Below are 13,035 nucleotides of genomic sequence, written 5' to 3' on the forward strand. Positions count from 1 at the left end.
AACCCTTAGCACATATACACTGAAGATGAAATATTGTAAGGTGAAATGTCCTTGGAAGAGAAGTAATTCTTTGGTATGTCAAACTTTGAAGGAAAAATATAGTCTTTATGCCCACTTGGGTCTATGCAAGCATCTCCTTCTTTTCCTAATAAGCCTGTCCTTTTAAAATGTAAAAAAAAGGAATACATATAAGCTATTTTGGGTTGACAATGAGTTTCATGATTGAGAAGCATTTTTAAGACAAAGCTGAAGAAAAAGAAAAGCAATGAATAATTAAACTTTATTTGTTGATGTTCTTGGCACTGCATTAAAATATAAATGATGATTATCCATTTTGGAGAAAACCCAGATCTCAAGAACACACTTTGTACTATGAAATTTGATTTTTACATCAAGATGGAAACAAGAGCTTCACTGGGTAGATAAGAATCATCTGTACTTGCTTTTCCTTTATTTTAAATATAAGTACACAATTGTATTGATAGGCTAGGCCAATCTCAAGATTATCTAATCTAACTCCTTCACTATCCTCACCTGGCTCCAGATTCCTATTTATAGCAATTTATTCAAAAACAGTTTATCAACAATGCAACTGTTTCACTTTTAACCCAATATCTATTTACCTAGATATCCATTTACACAATATCTATTTACCTGTCTGATCCATCCTAGCAAGGTATTAGCCAGCTAATCTAATCTTAGCAGGAAATAAATGAGCAACTATTATCTGAAATGGTGCTTTTTTATTTGTTAACATTTAATAGATTCCCTTAAAAGAAGAAAAATCATTGTTATATGTGAGTAACAATAATGGAGTAATTCCCAGTACAAAAATATGAACATTTCTGAATACAGAAATATGTATAACAAAGCAAAGTGATAAATACTAGAATATTTTATTCTAAACATAAGATATGTAAAATGAAGTATATAACAGAATTAAGACCAATCATAACAATTATTCTTGACCTGAATATATCAAATATTCCAAATAAATCTAAATTGGACTTACTCCAGAATGTTAGAAATACCCGGAAAATGTGAATGGTATTTGAATTAACTAGTTAATGTTAGCCATAGTTCTATAATTAGCAGCAATGAACATACCATTATTGTTACCAAATACTGATATAGCCAACATCTTCTATACATGGTTGTGAAAGTTACTATAAAAAGCAAGATGGAAAGATTTTGTTTGTGTCTGTAAAAAAAGCATTGATGCAATATTTTAAGATCAATAATCTACTTTGTATGTATTCTGGCCAGAGACCCAATAGGCAGAAATTGATATTAACCTGTAACCTTTAATTTAACCACAAAGAGTATCTAAATACTGAAATACAGGAAAAAACATAATTTCTAAACCAAGAAATCCATTTTCCATTCCCAACATAAATCCACTTAACATTGAGTTCTGAATACATACTACACAGTAGCTAATAAAAACATCTGATAGAAGGCTTGTGACCAAAGTCAGTAGTGGCTACCCTGAGACTTTTAACAGCAAGAAACAGTAATCAACAAACCCTCTGAGGGGAAAAATAGCCTTTTTATCATAAAATCAATACAACTTTTTAAAATCATAAATAATGCAAAGCAGGACCATTGTCAATAGCAATTTTACCACAGAGTTACAGAGTTACAGGTCCACAATTTTACACAACAAAATTCTGTTCTATGGCCAGCTTCACCAGGTAGGGGTGTGTTGCAACTGAACTCTGTTTTCAGGGATACCCAGGTACACTGTCCCCTCCTTACCTTCCCACACGGAGACCGCCCACTCCAAGCACATTCTCATCTCCAGACCGTTTCTCCCTTACTTTAGCTTCTCCCTTTACACACTATTATTCCCAAACCCCCATATTTTTTTCAACATGGGTTGGGGTTATCTTATTATCTCCTCCTTGCCATACTGTAAGCTCTAAGAAGATAGGTGGCAAATGCTTTGTTAACTTTTCTCTTTTCTGGCTACTGAGTCTAGTATAGTAGTCGTTCCATAACTGTTTATTAAATGAACAAAGTATAAACTTTTCTCTCTTTCTCTCTATTTATTTATTTATTTTGGTGGTATCATGTATAATCCCTCCAATCTGTTGCTGGTAGAGTATATTTTTTAAAATGCATTAACTTCATTCATCAGTGATCACTGTACAAAGTTAGTCACTATTGAATATTGAATGGGCTTGTCATAATAATACTCAAACTGATACTAGATATTTTTAATAATCTGGAGTAACTAATTGTAGTACCAAAAAAAATACTCAAGGAACAATTTTTTTTTAACTTTTCCAGCAAGAAAATTTTGGGGAACACTGAGCAATTCATCTATGTCTTGCTAATTCATATTGTCTTGTCTGGAAATGCTCCCCTCCAAGTAATTACTTCTAGTCTAGCCCATTCTGAAGCTCTGCGGTACGGCATAGACCTGTTGCCAAATAGCCCTGGTGAAGGGACCGTGAAACTCTCTCAACAAAGCTGTATTCCAGCCCAGTAAACAATTCTGCTACTTTAAGCAGGCAAAGGACTGTCAACATAGTGTTTTCACTGGGTTATGAAAACCTACCATTTCCAACCTTGGAGGCTACACTGTGCTCTCTTGCTAAGAGGAATCTGCTCCTTAAAATAAGAGTAGACATACTTTAAAGTTAGGAGGCCACAGACCAGATGACTCAGGGCCAAATGTTGGGTCACAGGATCACCTTTTGTGCTTGAGTAGTTGTTTTTCTGAGAAGCCCAAGTGAGAAATATTGAATGAACATTTGCATATGTGCCTCCCACATTGCAACTCTGCCAGTGCCATTGGCCTATTGGGTTGTTTGTGTGAAACAAAACTGTTTGCATTGACTTATAACTTGGATGCTCTGCCCAAAATGCCTGCTTTTAACTTAAAGTCTTCCCCAGGACTTGAAATCCTAACCCTATCAGAGAACCTACTGTGGGAAACAGAAATGAAGGGGGCGTAATCAGACTCCTTTCATGCCTTCGTCTCTCTGCCAATAGCCTAAGAGGTAGATTTTATTTGTAGCACTGATTGAGATAGTAAATTGTTAGATTGCTGGAGTTCCATGACATTATTTTTGAGCAATTCTCCAAGAAACCAGGAAATCTCATTTTCTGTATCTTATCCTATAATGCCCCTTACATAAAATACCTAAAATAGGCAAATTCAAGTATCAAGGTTACTAGGGGGCTGGGGAAAGAGTGCTAGGAGTGAGTTCTTAATGAGTGCAGAGTCTGTCTGGGTTGATGAAAAAGTTTTGGAAATAGAGAGTGATGATATTTGCACAACACTGTGACTATAATAACACTGAATTGTACACTGAAAAATGGTTAAAGTGGCAAATTTTGCTATATATGTATGTATATACATATGTATACACACACTTTATGTATATATATATATATTTTTTTTAACCACAATTTTTTAAACGAAATTTTTAAAGTATAGTTGAGATACTAGAGGATCTTTTTTTCCCCCCCGAGCACATTCCCCTAGAGCAATGCCTTGTCAACATTTTTAAACAGGTAACTTGTTGACATAACAATAGTTGAGACTAAAAGGAAAACATAGCAGAGAAAACAAGATAGGTCCACTTGCTTATCTACAACCAACAGGTCTGGTCTCATGCCCTTTGGAAACCCCACCCCCACATGGCCCAGTCCCCAGTTTATGCTTCAGGTGACCATTCAGTAACACTCTGAGGTCTCCAACAAATCGTTCCTAAATAGGACTGACATCCCTAGAGAAATGTCCCAGTTATGCCTTGGTAATTAATGCCCTCAGGGACCAGGTAGAATCTGTTTTCCTTCTCTCCTTCTCTCCCTACAATAAAGCACCCTGTGGATAATTGCACCAAGACATCTTCTCCAATGCTGGTGCCCAGTTCTCCAGACACCTCTGGGGCTTGGGGGCTGGGGGAGGGTGGGAGACCAGGGAGGCAAGGGGAATCCCTTTTGTTTTCCCCATGCACATTAGGATAAATGATGACAAGTTTCACTACCTAAAGCTCTCCAAGTCTAGCAAAGATTTTAGGAAATGACTTTTTACTCTTGTCACTCCCTTCCCCAGAGCTCAGGTACAAGTCCATGGGCAGGGGAAGGTAGGACAGGGGGTCCTGAGTGGAAGGGAGAGAGTCAGTCTGTGTGATGGACACAGGGCTGTGCTTGGAAACACTGGCCTCTCCAGCTTTGACCACTTGGGAACTTCAATTTTCTTCTTTTAGCCGAAATCCCCTCCCAGGAGGAGTCTCAGACCCTTGTGTAAATAGAGCCACTGGAGACTGGCCCCTCCAGTTCCTAAGACTTGCAAGCACATGTCTGCACCCCGGGGGGCATCCTGATAGTATTCATGATTGAGGCTCAGTGTTGACTTGCTGTGTGCCAGGCACAGCATGCTAATCTTCTTACTTTAAAATAATAATAATAATAATAATAATAATAATAATAATAATCTGCTGTTTATGATAGCTACATGTTTTAGAAAACTTGCCAGATACCAAAAATTACACATAAGATAATTAAAACTTGTCCTCGGGTTTGTGGCTTATTATTTCACTCAATTCTCACAACAATCCAGTGGGGAAGATCTGTTTCTACTGTGCAGGCATGGAAACCTAGTCTCAGAGAGAGGTCAGGGACCTTGCCTGAGGTCCTACCTAGGAAACAGATTTGCAATGGGGAGAACCAGCTCTCTTTCTCATGGGCTACACTGCCTCCCCAGCTGAGATCCAGCTACATCAGCTAGTGCAGAGCTTCCCCCACGCTCAGTCTTCTCTAAGAATATTCTATGCCCAGTCCTTGTTGAATCATGAACCTGCTAGGAGGGAAGGAGATCCACAACTGTTGCCAGCCACAAAAACGGCTGCTCACAACTGTGGACCTTGGGCAAGAGGATTTCCTAATTTTTTTTTTTTTTCAATTGCAAACTGCTCTAATGTTAGCTAATACCCCCATAACATCACATAACTACATTTCGTTTTTGTGGTGAGAACATTTAACTTCTTTATTCTCTTAGTAACTTGCAAGTATACAAGAGAGTCTTGCTAACAATGACTTCCCAGTCTTGACTGTGAGGGCAGGTTGAGAGCAAGGACCACCGGAGGTAATGTCTAAAGAAATACTTGTACTAACACAATCTCGGAAACTTGGGTTGCACAAACAGTTAGATGTCCCTTGCACAACAAACAGTCCTTCACTGCCCTATGTTTTTGGTGTTTGAGCAGCAATTATAACTGGATTGCTACATTAGGGTCAAACTGAAGTGGGAAGATCCTACACACATAGCCCAAAGTGCTGAAGGTTATAGGGAGATGTCACCAGGGCTACAGTTAAGATAGAATTATTATTTAGCTTTTCCTGAATTCTTTACTGGTTCTTGGTTTTCTGTCTTGATGCCTGCCTCACCAAAAGCACTTAGGTTTTTACCAACTCTAGCATACATCAGGGGCTTGGCACGTCTCTCTGAATCATAGGCACAAAGGCTTGCCAGAAAGTCCCCGAGATATCTTTGTGGTGAATTCCTTCCCCCACTCATTTTAAATCTTCTCCAGGTGCTGCTTAGTAATTTCGTGAACAGCCTGCAAGGTGGAGCGCTAGTTCTCATCTGCTGGTGAGACATCCTGGTTAGCAGCATATCTGATGAAGAACTTCAAATGTTCTGTACCTTGCACCTTTCTTCCACAATCCTCTGATTCACCTGCAAGCATTAGAGAAGATGCTTTTCCACTTAAAAGTCACCCCCAAAGTTGACTTGTCATACCTACTTCATAATGTCATCATGAGAAACACCCAGCCCGCGCAGCTTCAGGTTGAGCACATGTCTAGCCCACTCCTTCCGTGACACTGCAGCCAGTCTCTGACTAACACCCCGCTTGGGAGTGGTTCATGTGTATGAACAGGCTCAGTGCATCCCTGCCACCGGAATTCTTTTTTATTTTTTTTAAAAGATTTATTTATTTATTTATACAAGAACCGGGGTACAGGCCAGATGCACGGGAGGGTGAGAGGATTCATCAGTGACAGAGTGGGGAACAGAACAGGCAGACTGACGAAATACACTGTTGAGGGGAGCAGCAGGCATGACAGGAGAGGTCTGCCGCATCATGTGGGACCCTTACCCGCTGGCCGGGATCGAATCAGCGCTGCAGAGGCTGCGGACAGCTTCACAGTGCGACTATGCTCAACCGCCTGCGCCACCAGGAAGGCCCTGCCACCGGAATTCTCCCCTAAAATTCTACTACTGTCAAAGCCTCTGCCAATCCATGCCTCATCCTTCTTCCTCTTCCCCACCCTGCCCAGGGCTCCCGGGAGCTATATTAATGAAGACAGCCTTCCAGACCCTCTCAGCAGGTTACTGATGCCAAAAGGCCATAGGGGAAGTTGTCAGAACAAGGGTTTTGGATCAAGCTTGAGCTTCTTCACATAGTCGTAGGCCTTAGATACAGTCATTTCTTTCTCTAACCCTTGTTTTCTTCATGTAAAATGGGAAAATAGCAGTATTAACTTTCATGTAGATTGTGAGGATTAAAGATCAGGAGGCATATAAAGCATGCAGTACATAGAAAGTTTCAAAGAAGTAGTTATTATTATCCTTAATACCCAAAGACTCAACTCCACTCAGAGGAACTAGTAGCTCAGTCCACGGTGAGTCTTCCCAGACTGCTCCTGCTGTCCACACCTCATCCCTCATACATGTTAAGACAAGTTCTCAGAACAGGCCACCTCCTTCCTGCCTTGGTGACTTGTCACTGATGCTTCCCTCTGTCTAGAACACTCTTCTGTTTTCTATCACTTTCTTCCCTTTTGCCTAACTAACTTTTCATCTGTTAGGACTCAACTTAGATGTCACTTCCCAAGAAAGTCTAACTAAACTTCCCTCAACAGAGCTGATTTGGTTCCCCCAGTGAGGTACAAGTGCTGTACCTCTCTGGAGCACTGTCCACAGTTTTAATCATATCATTATGAATTTAATCATTCTATGTGTTTATTCTACTTCCTCCCATAAACTCGGAGTTCCATGAGGATAGGACATGTATCTTCATCATCTAGGAAATAACTTGGCACAAAGTGTGAATGAAGAAGAGAAGGAAAGACAGAGTGTGATAGAGGGGGATGAGAGAGGAAAGGAGAGAGAGAGGGACGGAGGGAGGAAGGAACATTGATTCTTGGGTACATATGAACCATCATGTTGTAAATCCCAACCACAGTGGCTCAGCTCACAAGCCTGGGCTTCTATATCAACCTGCCTGTATAGCTTGAGGCCTGTTTCTGGATTTCAGCCAGTCTTGTGGAACCTAACACCATATCAAGATCTTCCAGTGCCTTCCTTGGAAGATTAGATGTTGCATCCAAACCCACAAGGCAGCACCAAGGGTCCTGCAAAAATGAGCTAAACTCCTGGTAATCATATTCCCATCTTTGCATATTTCCTCCCATCTGGATCCTCACAGGGTTCCCTAGCCCCTGGCTGGCCACCCAAAGCTCATGGCTGCTTGAACTTCATCTAAGTTCCTGTGCTCTGATGATATTAGATGCAGCTCAAGGTCCTAGCCAGTGAAGCCCCAGGTCTCTCCTCCCCTGCTGGGTGACTGAAATCCCAGCAGGCCCCATGCTTCTGGCTCTAGACTCTAGGAGAGCTAGGACTCGGGTTACCATTAGTATTTCTGGGATAGACTAGGAGCTTAATTCTCAGTATAACATGCTGAGATCATCTCTCACTAATTTCCAATGAAATATCAATAAAACATGATGTTTCCATGATTTTAAAAAATAAATCATTTGAAAATATATTTTTTTATGAAGGTTCTTACTTGCTTAGGGTCTGCCTACCACAATCAGGTTCAAGTAATGCAGGTACCACCACCTTTCCCCACAGTACACCTTTCCTTCTCAACATAGTTTAGTCTTACTACACCTATGCTAATCTCTATGTATTATTAAATGTATGCCCAGATCCAATGAACCCATCTCAATAACTGTCCTTAGAATCTTAGTCCTCAGTAGGTAGAGAGCTGCTTGTCTTCCCACCAGACCACAGGCCACCCTAGAGCTAGAATGGGAGAAGTGAGAAGAAGGCTATAGGTCCAGTTCAACCCAAAGTAATGAGATTGGTGTATACACATGCTTGGGAAAACCAACTCATCTCCAGGGGCCTCCTTCCTGTCTCCTACCATCTTGCACACTCCACTCCAGTTTTCACTGATTCTCCTGAATGGGATACCTTCTCCCCTCACCTTCACTTGGCTGGACTCTACGCATCTTGTAGGCCCATCTTTGAAGCTTCCTGAGACTTCTGCAGATGGTACCCACTCCCCTTCCAAACTCTTAGGACACCTAACACACAACACTGTCTCTGCTTGCTCATCACAAGCTCTTTCAAGGGCAGTGACCAAGTCTGGTGTGTATCCCCCAGAGAAAACTACTACTGATTCTCATAAATCCTCTTTTTATGGAATTGGAACTGAAGTTCTAGGCACCCCTCACCCTGTCTCTAACACCTCTTCTCTAGCTCTCTAACCTCACAGGAAATGGGGAGTGGGAAATGGGACCAGCCCAGAATGCTCCAGTATCACACATGTTAACTAAATATGTGGTTACTTATATCCACCAAGGGTTTCTGTTTGTGAGGGGGAAACCATGTACTTTCTAGGAAGGAAGGCCATCTTACCAGTTCAGCAAGCTCAGCTATTGCTTTGTGGGAAGTGATGGGTGTGGAAGACAGAGAGGCTAAGAGAAAGCCAAATTATTCCATACAGAGAAGATGAGGAAGATAACTAAGTGAAAGGAATTTTCCATAGCTGAAGAGGCTGGAAAGAGGCAGTAGTTAGGAGAGCCTATGTAAGAAGATATAGAAGAGAAAAAAGGAAGATAGAGAAGTTGGAGCAGCCACTGTAAGAGGGTAGGGGTGGGGGAAAGCAAGACATGTTTAAAGGAAATTTTAGAGAAGTTTCTGTTGTGTGGCATACTATATTACCTCCTCTTCTCCCATAGAAACCTTCAGAAAAAAATCCACATTGCTCTTTGATGTTTTTAGAACCAGACACATGGAGTTTTTAATTTTATTTTTTCAGTAAGGCTATAGTTATGCACTTCTCAGGGTCGGGGAGGAATGATCACACAGATCCCAAGGGAGTCCATCTTGGGGATAAACGGGTAGCCTGTTCTCTTTTTTTCTTTCATTTTTTTTTTCCTTGAAGGTGTCAGAGTCATTCTTTATTGGTGTGAAGACCAAATAAGAAAAATAAAACTTGTGAAAATGAAAAAAAAGTTACCCTGAATCCCACCAGTTTAATAGTACTCTTCCTTATTTTTTTCAAATCCCAGGGGAATCTTTGAGAAAGTCATTCTTAACCCAGGAGCCACGGAGACTTCTGAGACAAAGAAGGGTCCCCATCTTTGATAACCCATATTGGACCCATGGAGAGCTGCTTGCTGCTTGCTTGTGGCTCAGTTCACAGGAAAACCAAAAACCCCAGCAATTCTGAAGAGCGCTTTCCTGCCCTGTTGGGGGAAGACAGAGGAGAGAAAGGAGGTCTTGGCCTTCCTGGAGAGCATTCTGTGCAGTGGCAGTGGGGGCTGGGGGTCGGGGGCTGCACAGCACATCCATGTCTTTCGTTTATTTTGACAAACTGGAGCAAGCCAAGGGCAACAGCTGGTGATTTGTGGTCATCCAGAAAGTGCCAGAAAGTGGTCAGCATGTAGGTGACAGATGTGAGGAAAAGGTATCCCTTAGCTACAGTGGAGGGGGAAGGCTGAGGGACTGAGGCTTTTCTAGTCCCTGAGAGCTGGCCCCATTGGATGGCCCACAGGAAATTCTGAGTCTGCTGGCCTCTGGGCCTGAAGGTCAGGCGTGGTTACTTTAAAAATAAACTCTGTGACTATAAACCCTGGCTCAGTGCTTGTATTGTGGCCTTGGACCAAAGGCACTAGCCATGGTTATGATTTGCATTCACCAAAAATAGTCATTTCAGCCTCTGAGAGTGAGATCAAGAAGGAAGAGCCAAGTTCAATTTTTCACTCTCTTGCTGCTGTTTTTCTTCATGGGACAAGAAAATCACCTGTCCTTGTTTATTCCTCCTGATTCAGTCAAATCTGCTCAGACTTAGTCACCTTCATGCAACTGAAATTGATTTGAGGTCATCTTTGCACCAGGCACTGTGCGAGACACTGGGGATTCAACCATGAGCACAATAGACATAGGTCCTGCCTTCATGGACCTTAAAATTGTAGGGGATTTTTGTTGCTGTTGTTAGTTTCCTGTGGCTGCCTTAACAAAGTACCACAAATGGGGTGAGCGTGGGGAGCTTAAAACAGCAGAAATGTACTGTGTGACAGTCCTAGAGGCCAGAAACCCAAAATCAAGTTTGGCTTCTTCCAAAGGAGCTTCTCCTAATGAAGAACACGCCCTTGCCTCTTCCTGGCTGCTGGTGCTTCCTGGCATTCCTTGGCTTATATATGCCACAGTCCAACCTGTGCCTCTGTCTTCACGTGGCCTTCTCCCCTGCGTCCAATGTTCTCCTTATAAGGACATCAATCGTATTGGATTTAGTCCCACCCTAATCCAGTCTGACCTCATCTTAATTATATCTGTGTCAATAGTATTTCTCAACAAGGTCTCATTTGAGGTTCAAGGTGAAATGAATTTTGGGGGGCACAACCTGGTAGAAGATGTGAAATGGAACACCAACACGTGCATAAATACGTAAATATGGCACAGGACTCTATGGCAAGTATTAACCTGTTTGTTTTCTGTTTATTTCCATCTCCATCTTCCTTTCCACTTTTGCCTTTTTTCTCTTTGGCAACAGTGCTCTTGATGCCACAGGAGGTTTAGGATGCATGCGGCTCACGGAAATGTTTGTCCTCTCCCAGAGCCCAGACACACTGGGCCTGGAGAAAGGAGAGGAGAGGACAGTGTGGCAACAAGGGCAGGGGACGCATGCTCCTCAGAGGGGGCCTTCTGGGGAGGAAACCAAGGAAGGGAGAGGCTAGGCTGTCCTTGAGTATGGCGCCACCCACACATTGACCACACACACACACACACACACACACACACACACACACACAATCCTCCCAGTTAAAAGTCCCAGGCATTTGTCAGCTCCTCTAATTCAAAGGCAGAGAACTTGGACACCACTATAGGGTTGGGGCAATAGATGGGACTGAACAGAACCAGCTGGAATTTCCATCTGAGCTGAGGCCATTTTGGACACACACCACTGTCTATGTAATTACAGAGGGGATAAGTGGGAACAGGTACACCGGCAGGAAATAACAGAGGGGGCTTTTTTTGACTGAGGGTCCCTTGAGGAGCTCTCTGAAGAGGTGACTGACAAGATGGGACACTGAGGTTGGAGGGATTTCACAGGTAGAGAGGCAGGAGTGGGGACTTTTCCAGCAGAGGAAACAGGCTGCGTGTGGGTCCCATGGGGAGAAAGAGTTGGGTGCTCACAGGATAGGGCTGGGTGCTCTCAGCCTTCTGGATGGAGCCCTGAGCTAGACACAGAGATGTGATAAGTGAGGTGAAGAGGGAGCAGGAGCTGGAGCCAGGCCTGGCAGGTCACAGTAAGAAATCTGGAGGTAAAATAAACAGAACTTGATGGTGGAATGATAACAGGTTGGGGAGGGGTATCAGAGGTCTGGATCAGAATTACTCAGCAGATGGAGGAACCTGGAGGAACTTGCATTTGCGGACCTGTGCGTTCTGAGACCTCTCCTGGGTGGTCACATGGAAATCCCAGGTAGGCGTGAAGGGCTGAGTCTAAGCTCAGACTCAGAAGTCAGGCTGGAGACACAAATGTGGGAGCTGATAGTAGGAGAGTTAACAAGCACAAATCCATTCAAGTCAGCCACATAGCAGAGAGGAGAGAGGGTGGAGAGTTTGCTTTTTTAACAAAAAGCAAGCATTTCCCCCTACTTACAAAAGCAAAATGCAAAAAGGTTGGGAGCTCAGACTGACGTGAAGAGGTAAAAAGGGGCACATTTGCAGGGAACAAAGTCCCCTCAACAAGTCTCCGAGCGAGAGCAACAACACTGGGCTGATGGCGTGGCTCCCGACACCCCCTGTTATAAACGACACTGATAGGAGGGACCCTGCAGTTTCTGTGTCTCTCCTTTCATTATCCCTACAGGACAGATGCCTAGAAAGTCAAAAAAGTTGATGTTTTCCATGGCTTTTGACCATGTGACCACATTGCCCTCCAAAATGGCTGGGTCTATTCTTGGAGGTAGGGGTGTGGTTGACCGTGAGGAATACCCAGACAGGGCCTGTCTCCACCACTGCCCACTAGGAAGGGTAAACCATGGTCAGGGTGTTGTCATTTCAGAGCTAGGTTCCAAGCACATGTCTGCAGACGACATTTTCAGGCCCCAGAACATTCCTGAGAACAGTGATTCCTGAGTGCTGAGAGCGATGTCAGGATCGGAGGCCGCCCTCTTAGGGAGCTCAGGGCTACCAGCTGAGTGAACTTACATTACCTGCACTGGATCCTTCCTGCTGCTTGGGGTGACAAGGTTATGCCATGCGCCCTGGAGTCAGGTGTCCAGGGTCAGAAAGATTCGGGTTTAAATGCTACCCTGATGCCGCTCTTCAGAGTCTCTCAGCCTCCTGGGCTCTTACTCTAGCCTTGTCATGTCCTATCCCAAGTGGGGCAGAGGGACAACCAGCTTCAGACAGCGCCACATCTGGGGCTCCTGAGGCTGCAATGGGGGGAAAGCAGCAGAACCTGTGCCATGCTGAGCCAGCACACCTGGAGGCAGCACCCCACCCACAAGTGCCTTCTTCTCCCCTCATGGTCTGTCCTCAGCAGAGGGCTGACCACAGACCACGCAGCTCTGCAACTCTCCCTCCGCTTCTCAATAAAGGACTTGCCTTTAAGGCCTCGTGTGAGGCTGTCCTTTGGGACAACCCAGGCTGTGACAGCCCCTTCTAGTTGTGAGACCTTGGGAATATTCCTTATTTTCTTTGATTTAAATGCTCTCTCATCCAAAATTGGGGATATCGGAGAACTGCCCGTCATAGGCAGATTAAGGATTCCC

The sequence above is a fragment of the Talpa europaea genome (genome assembly GCF_964194135.1).
Source record: "Talpa europaea genome assembly, chromosome: 3".
Taxonomy (NCBI): Eukaryota; Metazoa; Chordata; class Mammalia; order Eulipotyphla; family Talpidae; genus Talpa; species Talpa europaea.